Source organism: Macaca nemestrina, chromosome 1, assembly GCF_043159975.1.
Source record: "Macaca nemestrina isolate mMacNem1 chromosome 1, mMacNem.hap1, whole genome shotgun sequence".
Taxonomy (NCBI): Eukaryota; Metazoa; Chordata; class Mammalia; order Primates; family Cercopithecidae; genus Macaca; species Macaca nemestrina.
The window spans coordinates 200,490,503-200,500,596 of NC_092125.1; the positions used below are offsets into that span (position 1 = coordinate 200,490,503).

General features: G+C 45.7%; 1 long non-coding RNA gene across 1 annotated transcript; it reads left to right on the top strand.

Annotated features, from left to right (window-relative positions):
• Positions 1-458: 458 nt before the first annotated feature.
• LOC105494670 (uncharacterized) lies at positions 459-7,639 on the top strand. The gene is made up of 3 exons (XR_011623423.1): positions 459-837; positions 4,856-5,077; positions 7,069-7,639. It is a non-coding gene; the product is annotated as an uncharacterized lncRNA (long non-coding RNA).
• Positions 7,640-10,094: the final 2,455 nt, after the last annotated feature.

A 10,094-nucleotide genomic window follows, 5' to 3' on the forward strand; every position in this document is an offset into this window, starting at 1 on the left:
CCCTTTTTGGCTAACCAGAATTCCTTTTACTAATAAAAATAGCATCTGTTGAGAAGATACTGCGTGCCCCGCTACATTCTCTCCTAATCCTAACCACCCAGTTTCTGTGTGCATGTTCCCCCTGACCCCAGTTCTCCAGATGAAGAACTGTAGCCCAAGGAAGGACAGTGACTGGCCAAAGTCCTCGAGACAGTTTCTTCCTCTGCAAAAAGTGAGAAAATCTTAGTTATGACTTCCTCATTTGGGCATCCAGGGGACAGTTGGGATTTGACTGCAAATTCCTTTGTTGTCATGGCCTTTGTGACTTTGGTGTTTTCAGGTGTAATTCCCAGACAGCCTTGAGGAAAGGGTGTCCTCATTTCCTGTTATTCCAAACGTCATGAGAATAGGCAGAGAAGTCTCAACAAAAGCTGTAGAACAAGGAGATATTTTTATTCATCCGCAGAACAAATGGGAATGCAGCCAGGGGCAGCCAGGCAGAACTTTCAGAGATTTCCCTATATATAGACCTGCAGGGAGGCAGCAGCATCAGCCCTTTTGGGGAAGTGAAAGAGGCCAGGCCGAGAGTAACCGGATTACTCTATTGTCTGAGTTGGGGTTCCTCTTCTGTCCAGAAATAGAAATTCAGACTACCCAGGCAGAATTTGTTGGGAGAGTATGTGGGTGTTCATGGGACCCTAATTCAGCTGGGCCTGGAGAAGGACTGAAACCAGGGAGTGGAGCCAGCAGCCAGGCCATAGTTTCACTGTCTCATCTCCACTTCAACCTTCTCTTCTCTCCATTGAGGAGGAACAACAAGGGAACACCAGGCTGAACTAAAGCCAAAAGCCAGCTGAGGTGGGTGCAGAAGCTCCTCTCCTTCCTGATCTAGTCCTACTCATCCCCCACCCCCTACCACCCCCCAGACCTGCCTTACCTCCCTTCACATGTTGATGCTGTCCCCACTCCCAGTCCCCAGGGGATCCACTGTGGGATCTCAGAGGGAAGGAGAAGCCAGCTGGGGTATCTCTCTCCATGTGATTCCTACTCTATCCTGTGAGCTTGCTGAGATGCTCTGCCTGGGAATGACGGGGTTATTGACAGTCCTGGGAAGAGAAGCAAAATATTCTCTTACTCAAGGGAGCGGCAAAGCACACCACTCTTCCATCCCCAAAAAGGGCTAGTGGGTTGGACTCTCAGGAGTCACCTGGTCCTGGTTTCTCAGGATCTTTTGTCCTTTTGACCTGCAGATTTTATTATTTAGAGTCCCCTCTTTAGATCATGTGAACAAGGTCTGTTAGACATTCACTCTGTTCACTCATTCAGGCCATAGCTACTCTGAGCTGGGCACTTCTCAGGCAAAGGTGGCAGAGTCCCTGCTCCTGGTGGATGGGGATGACAAACCCATAACAAGAGCAGTAGCAATGACTCAGATGTCTTTTTGTTTCCTCTGGAGCAGGCCACACTTCCTTTTAACGTGTAAGCAGCCATCATCTCAGCTCTCCACCTTTAGGAAATCAGGTCTCCTACCATGTTCCCATTCCCAGGGATCTCCAAGAATTATTACAAGCTCCACCAATTCACTGTGGTGTCACTTGTCACCTCTGTCTGCCCCACTAGACCCTGGTCTGGTCTCTGGCAGAGCCTGCCTCTGGACCTTAACTCCCTCATCTGCTGCTTCTCATTCAACTTTGCCCAAACATGAGCATATTCCCAGGGAACACTAGGCTCCCTTCTCGTCTCTTCATTCTCTCCCTAAGTGATCTCATCCAGTCTCATGGCTTTTAAATACCATCTATTTGCCAATAACTTACAAGTCACTGTCATCAGCACTGACTTTTCCCTGAGCTCCAGACTCATACCCAACTACCTATTTGTCATCTTCACTTAGAGGTCAAACAAGCAATTCAAAGTTAACTTAGTCAAAGCAAACTCCTGATTTCCAGCCCTGCCGTGTCCATCCCAACCTGCTCCCCGCCAAGTGTCTCCATATCAGGGGAAGTTTCAGCACACAGTATGACACCATCCACTTAGTTGCTCCATCCACAAACCTGAAACTTATTCCCAATTCCTCTCTTTGCTCATCCCCAGCAGCTAGCCCTGTTGTTGATGCCACATCAGGACCTATCCTGAATCTGCCCACATCTGCCCATCTCCATGGCTAGGCTCCTAGGACACAGGGCCATTATCTCTTGCCTGGATGATGGCAGTGGTCTCTTGAATTTCTCTGCTTTCATTCTTGCCCCCTGCAACCCATCCTCCACACAGAATCTCGAGTGAGTTTTTAAAAACATACTGTAGCCAGGCGCAGTGGTTCACGCCTGTAATCCCAGCACTTTGGGAAGCCAAGGTGGGAAGATCACTTGAGGTCAGGAGTTTGAGACCAGCCTGGCCAACATGGTAAAACCCCGTCTCTACTAAAAATACAAAAAAAAAAAAAATTTAGCCAGGCGTGCTGGCAGGCACCTGTAATCCCAGCTACATGGGAGGCTGAGACACAAGAATTACTTGAACCCGGGAGGCAGACGTTGAAGTGAGCCAAGATCGCGCCATTGCACTCCAGCCTGGGTGACAAAGCGAGACTCTGTCTCAATAAATAAATAAATAAATAAATAAATAAATAAATAAATAAATAAAAATATAAACCATATCACAGCACTCTCATGCTTAAGCCCTTCAATGGCTTCCCATAACATTTGTAATTTTTTTTCTCTGACCTACAATGCCTTCCCTGAGCCGGTTCTTGCCCACCATCTCATGGTTATTGAGTAATAACCATGCAACTGCCCCCATTTCTCTCTCTCTCTGTTTCCCAACACACTTGGCCTTCTCTCTGCTGATCAGAAGGGCCACGCCCACCTCCACCTAAAGGCTTTTGCAACAGCTGTTCTCTTTCCCTGGTAAGCTCTGCCCACCTGTGATGGGATTTTGTTTTTTGTATTCCAGAAGATTGGTTGTTTGTAGATGTGTCTGTTTGTGTGCGTGTGTGTGTCTGTTTTTACTAACCATGAGTTAATGCTACAAGACCGATGGTTTTACATATGAGTCACCACGTTAGGAACTTTTTCCTAAGACAAAACAATTCTCCCAGGCCATTAAGAGGCTCTGTTCTCCCACCCTATTTTCTTAGCAGATAACATGACTCTGAACCTAAAACAAAACAAAACTCTTTGAAGTCTTTCCAACAATAAAAAGACATAACTTGGTAATAATAACCATAATATGAAAACAAAGTAGAATTTAAGACAAATCATTAAGTGATTAAAGAGGATCATGTGGAAATAATAAAAGCTCTATCACTAGAGCAACAAAACACACACATCAAAGCTTTTATAACTATAAGGAGAAGGTGACAGAAGCACAATTGTAGTTTTTATTTCACCCAACAAATGTGCCAGGCACTGTGCTAGGTGGGGAATAAGCAGTGAACAAAACATCTAAAATCCCTGAGATTGTGGAGCTTACTTTTAATGGGAGAAAACAGACAATTTTTTAAGTTAATAAACAATATATAATATAATCACGAGTGATATGGTGAAAAATAAAGCAATGAAGGTGGATGGAGAGAAACAAGGGTAGGAATCAAGTTAGAATTTTAAGTAATGTGTCCAGGAAGACCTCTCTAATGAGGTGACATTTGAACAGAAGCTTGAAGAATGGAGAGGGAGTCACCCAGCTCTCTGGCAGAGGAAGCAGCAAGTGCAAAGGCTCTAAGGTGGGAGGTGGAAGCCAGGAGGCCAGGGCAGCTAAAGTGGAATGAGCCAGAAGAGGGATAGCAGATAAAGTCAGAGCCACTCAGGGTGGGGCCTGTAGACTGTTGTCAGGACTCTGGCTTTTATTCTGTATGAGAAATGGGGTCATTATAGGGTTTTTATCAGAGGAGTGACAGAAGCCTGTTTATACTATCAAAGAATCATTCAGGCTGCTATGATAAGAGCAGAATTGCTGGGGATAGTGGTGGTTGCATGAGGACAGAAGCAGAGGGATAATTGAGGAGCTGTTGGAATAAATCAGGTGTGAGATAATGTGGGCTTGAACCCTGGTGATAGACTTGGGATTAAGGGGTTAAGACATGGTTAAATTCTGGATATATTTTGAAGATGGAACTGACAGCATTGGCTGATGAGTTGGACGTGGGATGTGAGGAAAGAGAAGCCAAGGATGATGCCAAGACTGTGGGAGAACAGATTTAGAAGAATTAGTTCAACTTTTAAAGCACTCAGTTTAAAATGACTGTTATAGGCCAGGCGTGGTGCCTCATGCCTATAATCCCAGCATCTTGTGAGGCCAAGGCAGGTAAATTGCTTGAGCCCAGGAGTTTGAGACTAGCCTGAGTAACATGGTGAAATCCTATCTCTACAAAAAAAATACAAAAATTTGCTGGGCGTGGTGGTGCATGCCTGTAGTCCCAGCTACTCAGGAGGCTGCGGTGGGAGAATCACTTGAGCCCAGGAGATAGAGGCTGCAGGGAGCTGTGATTGCATCATTGCCCTCCAGCCTGGGTGACAGAGCGAGACCCTGTCTCAAAATAAATAAACAAAACAAAACAAAACGACTATTATATACCCAAGTGACTGCGTCAAATGATGCAAAGTGCTAGGCATAGGAGGCACTTGATACCTGTGTGCACATGTATGTATGTGTATACATTATGTGGCACATTGCATGTGTGCATGCATGTATGTATATTGTGGTTAGAACTACATCCGCCTCTTGGTGGCTGTGTGATCTTGGTGAGTCACCCAGCCTCTCTGGAATACAGAGATAACAGCGCCTACTTCACAGGGCATGGTGCTTTTAAAACATGTCCACAATTTTTTGATTTTCCCCTTAAAAAACGGTGATGTCTAATTCCTCTCCCTGTGCACACAAGCAGGCCTTAGTGACCAGCTGCTAATGAGTGGAATGCGGCAGAGGTGGTACAAGAAGACTTCAAAGGCCAACTTAGGAAAACTTCCTCCTGGCTCTCACTCTGAGGACACTCGCCCTGGGAACCCAGCCACTATGTTGTGAAAAAGCCCAGGCCACAAGGAGAGGCCACATGGAGATGTTCTGTCTCACAGCCCCAGCTAAGGTTCCAGCATCCACTGCCAGACTTGTGAGTGACAGCCCTCAGGTGATTCCAGTTGTCCCAGCAAATGCCAAATGGAACAGACATGAAATGCTCCTGCCAAGCCCTGCCCAGGTTACAGGTCTGAGAGCAAATGGATGTTGCTGTTTGGGGTTGGTGTGTTATACAGAGGTAGGGAGCTAGAACACTGGGAAGTTGCGAAAGCAGTTTGTACACTGGAAAGCCAGCTACAGAAATGGATCATTAGTTGGTAGGCATCCTGAGCTACTCACTAGTGACTCCAGTTAATTCTTCCGGAGCAGAATGTCATCTCAGGCCAGGCTCTGACTCCTTCCAGCACCAGGTGGCACTACAGTCATATCTGGCCCCTTATTTCCTCCTGCCCATCTTCTGTCAGATCCTCACATGCATCCCTTGCTACCACAGCATTGAACTTCAATATGCGGCATCCAGCTCCACCCCTGTGCCTTTTCTCATACTGTTCCTTCTGTCTAAACCACTTTTTCCTCCCTGGCCCCCCAGAACCTCAATTCCCAGGCACCTCCTTCCTCTCCTCTGGGCCTCACTTCAGCCAGTCTCATCTAAAACAGGATCCAAAACCTTCTTGTGGGAAGAGTTTCTTTCCACTTCCCTAAAGGCTTGAGATCTGGGGGTAGGGGGAGAGCACTCCCAGAAATATGCAGGGCACGGTGACTTTGAGCACTGACGTCCCAGAATATGGGAGAAGGAGGAGGAGAGGTGCTACCTCCAGCGGCTGATGGAGAGGGAGGAGAGGAGGAGAGGAGGAGAGGGGAGGAGGGGTCGGGACAATCTGTGGGAGTTTGTGAAAACAATTTTCAGTAATCAGATCATCTCCAGCCCCCTGGAAAGTGTCCCAACCAAGTTTTGTTTTTTGTGTTTTGTGTGTTTTTGTTTTTTTGTTTTTGAGACAGAGTCTCGCTCTATCTCCCAGGCTGGAGTGCAGCGGCGCGATCTTGGCTCACTGCAACCTCCGCCTCCCGGGTTCAAGTGATTCTCATGCCTCAGCCTCCCAAGTGGCTGGGATTACAGGTACCTGACACTAGGCCTGGCTAATCTTTGTGTTTTTTTTTTTTTTTAGTAGAGACAGGGTTTCACCATGTTGGCCAGGCTGGTCTCGAACTCCTGAACTCAAATGATCTGCCCGCCTCGGTCTCCCAAAGTGCTGGAATTACAGGCTTGAGTCACCACGCCCAGCCCTTACCAAGTTTTATGGGTTCCCAGGGCAGGTCTCACTTGTGCTAAAAGCAAGTCCATTCCCACAGTAGCACTGCTGCATTGCTGACCCCCAGGGTCTCTCCACACTCCTCTGCGGAGCTTATCCACCCTTCTGAGCCTGATTTCACACAGCTGCTCTCTGCAGATGCCTGCAGCCATGCTGCCAGGGACCCCAGGCAGTGTGCTGCTCCCACTCTGCTGCTGGGCAGGGCATGCACAGCTGCCACTTCCTGCTGCTCCATGGGGTGCTTGGTGCTTCACCTGCCAGGCCTCACAGCTTTCTGAGCCCCCAGGATGATGTGCAGTGCCAGGAAGCACAACAGGGGAGAATGGCTCTGCATTTGTTTTCCAGGGCTGCTGTAACAAAGTTCCACTCCCTGGGTGGCTTAAACAACAGAAATGTATTCTCTCACAGTTCAGAAGGCTGGAAGTGTGAGATCAGGGCGTCAGAAGGGTCGGTTCCTTCTGGGGGCTGTGCGGAAAGGCTCTGTTCCAGGCCTCTTTCCTTAGCTTGTCAATGTTCATCTTCTCCGTGTGTCTCTGCACATTGTCTTCCCTCCATGTGGCCTAGCTTTGGGTTCAAATTGACCCTTTTTTATAAGGACACTGATCATATTGGATTAGGGTCCACCGTAATGACTTCATTTTAAAGTAATTGCCTCTGCAAAGACTCTACCTCCAAATAAGGTCACATTTTGAGGTGCTGGAGTCAGGACTCCAACACATCTTTTTTGGGGGAACACAATATGATCCATAACATGCTCCTTCCCTTTGTATTACAGGGTTGATCTTGAGGCCACAGACCTCGTTCATTCGAACAAGGCCACAATAGCGTTTGGACACACATCGTGCTAGCTCAGTATTGCCACATGCACAAACCAGATAACTGCAGGACTCAGAACCATCACAAGGTTGCTTTGCCCCTCAGTGTCTTTGGGATTCCTGCACTGTCTCAGCCAGGCAGGGCCACTGCTCGCACCACCTCCTCCACGCTGGCCTTTGACTTCACTCTGGTGCTCCACGTGGTGGATGCTCATGTGGCACCACTTGCTCTAGGCTGTTTCTTCAAGTTCTGCACGACTGCTGCCTGCCACCCCTCGCAAATCAACGCCTGGGACCCTGATCCTGGACCTTGCCTTTTTATTCCAAAAAGGATAGAGAAACTGATCTGCGTCCCCTTAGAGGAGAACCACAGCAGAATTGCTTAAGTCCTGAGGTGGTACATTATCTAGAAAGATGGCGGCCGGGTGCGGTGGCTCACGCCTGTAATCCCAGCACTTTAGGAGGCCGAGGTGGGCGGATCACAAGGTCAGGAGATGGAGACCATCCTGGCCAACACGGTGAAACCCCGTCTCTACTAAAAATACAAAAATTAGCTGGGCGTGGTGGCAGGCGCCTGTAATCCCAGCTACTCGGGAGGCTGAGGCAGGAGAATGGCGTGAGCCCGGGAGGCGGAGCTTGCAGTGAGCCGAGATCTCGCCACTGCACTCCGGCCTGGGCGACAGAGCGAGACTCCGTCTCAAAAAAAAAAAAAAAGAAAGATGGCTATTTTTCCCCACATCTACAGATACATACAGATGTTGGACCCAGAGCCACAACCCACCTCCATTCCTCAGATCCTCTGCTGAGTTCTGTTGTTCATTCCAGACTCCTTTATTCATTCAGCTACTATTTACTGAGTCCCTAATATGTTTGAGATACCTAATAATAACTGGATGTATTAGTTTGCTATTGCTGCTATAACAAATTACCACAAATGTAATGGCTAAAGGCAATATAAATTTATTCTCTCCCAGCCCTGGAGGTCAAAAGTCCAAAATGGGCATTCTTCTGGAGGCTTGAGGGGAGAATCCACTTCCTTGGCTTTTTCAGCTTCTAGAGGCCTCATATTCCTCAGCTTGTGGCCCCATTCTGTCCTCTATTTTTTTTCTTTTTTTTTTTTTTTTTTTGTTATTTTAATGTTTTTGAGTACATAGTAGGTGTATATATTTATGGGGTACATGAGATATTTTGATACAGGCATGTGATGTGTAATCACAACTTGTAAAATGGGGTATCCATCCCTTCAAGTATTTATCCATTGTGTTACAAACAATCCAAGTATACTCTTTTGTTGTTTGTTTGTTTGTTTGTTTGTTTGTTTTTGAGACAGAGTCTCCCTCTGTCACCCAGACTGGAGTGCAGTGGTACAATCTCGGCTCACTGTACCCTCTGCCTCCTGGGTTCAAGCAATTCTCCTGCCTCAGTCTCCCAAGTAACTGGGATTACAGGTGCCTGCCACCATGCCTGGCTAATTTTTGTATTTTTAGTAGAGACAGGGTTTCACCACGTTGGCCAGGCTAGTCTCAAACTCCTGACTTCAAGTGATCTGCCTGCCTCAAACTCCCCAAGTGCTGGAATTACAGGCATGAACCACTGCGCCTGGCCAAGTATACTCTTTTAGTTATTTTAAAGTATACAATTAAACTATTATTGACTATAGTCACCTGTTGTGCTATCAAATACTAGGTCTTATTCATTCCTCCTATTTTTTTGTATGAACTAACCATCCCAACCTCCTCCACAACCCCCCTAGCCTCTGGTAACTGTCCTTCTATTCTCTCTCCCCATGAGTTCAATTGTTTGATTTTTAGACCTCAAAAGTAAGTGTGAACATGCAATGTTTGTCTTTCTGTGCCTGGCTTATTTCATTTAGCATAATGACCTCCAGTTCCATCTGTGTCATTGCAAATGACTGGATCTCATTCCATTTTATGGCTGAGTGGCACTCCATTGTGTATAAGTACCACATTTTCTTTATTCAATCATTTGCTGATGGACACTTAAGTTGCTTCCAAATCTTGGCTATTATGAACAGTGCAACAAACATAGGAATGCAGATATCTCTTCAATACACTGATTTCCTTTCTTTTGGGTATAGACCCAGCAGTGGGATTGCTGAGTCATATGGTAGCTCAATTTTTAGTTTTTTGAAGAACCTCCAACTGTTTCTCCATAGTGATTGTACTAATTTACATTCCCACCAACAGTGTATGAGGGTTCCTTTATCTCCACATCCTCATCAGCATTTGTTACTGCTTGTCCTTTGAATATAAGCCATTTTAACTGGGCTGAGAAATATCTCATTGTAGTTTTGATTTGCATGCCTCTGATGATCAATGACGTTGGACACTTTTTATATGCCTGTTTGCCATTTGTATGTCTTCTTTTGAGAAATGTCTATCCAAACAATTTGCCCATGTTTTAACTGGATTATTAGATTTTTTCTTATAAAGTTGTTTGAGCTCCTCCTATATTCTGGTTATTAATCCCTTATCAGATGGGTAGTTCGCAAATATTTTCTGCCATTCTCTGGCTTGTCTCTTCTCTTTGTTGATGGTTTCTTTTGCTATGCAGAAACTTTTTATTTTTATTTTTTTGTTGTTTATGGTTTTTCTTTCTTTTCTGTAATCCAAATTTTTTTTGGGAAAAAAATTTGGGAAACTTGATTTTCTTTTATATTTTATTTGTTTTTATTTCAACAGTTTCTGGGGAACAGATGGTGTTTGGTCACATGGATAAGTTCTTCAGTGGTGATTTCTGAGATTTTAGTGCACCTATCACCCAGATGAAAAATGCTCAGCATCACTAATTAGCAGGGAAATACAAATCAAGACCGCAATGTAATACCACTTTACTGCTATAAGAATGACCATAATAAAAAAAATAATAACAATAATAGGTGTTGGCATGGATGTGGTGAAAAGGGAATGAACTAATGGCATTCGCAGTAACCTGGATGGAATTGGAGACCGTTATTCTAAGTGAA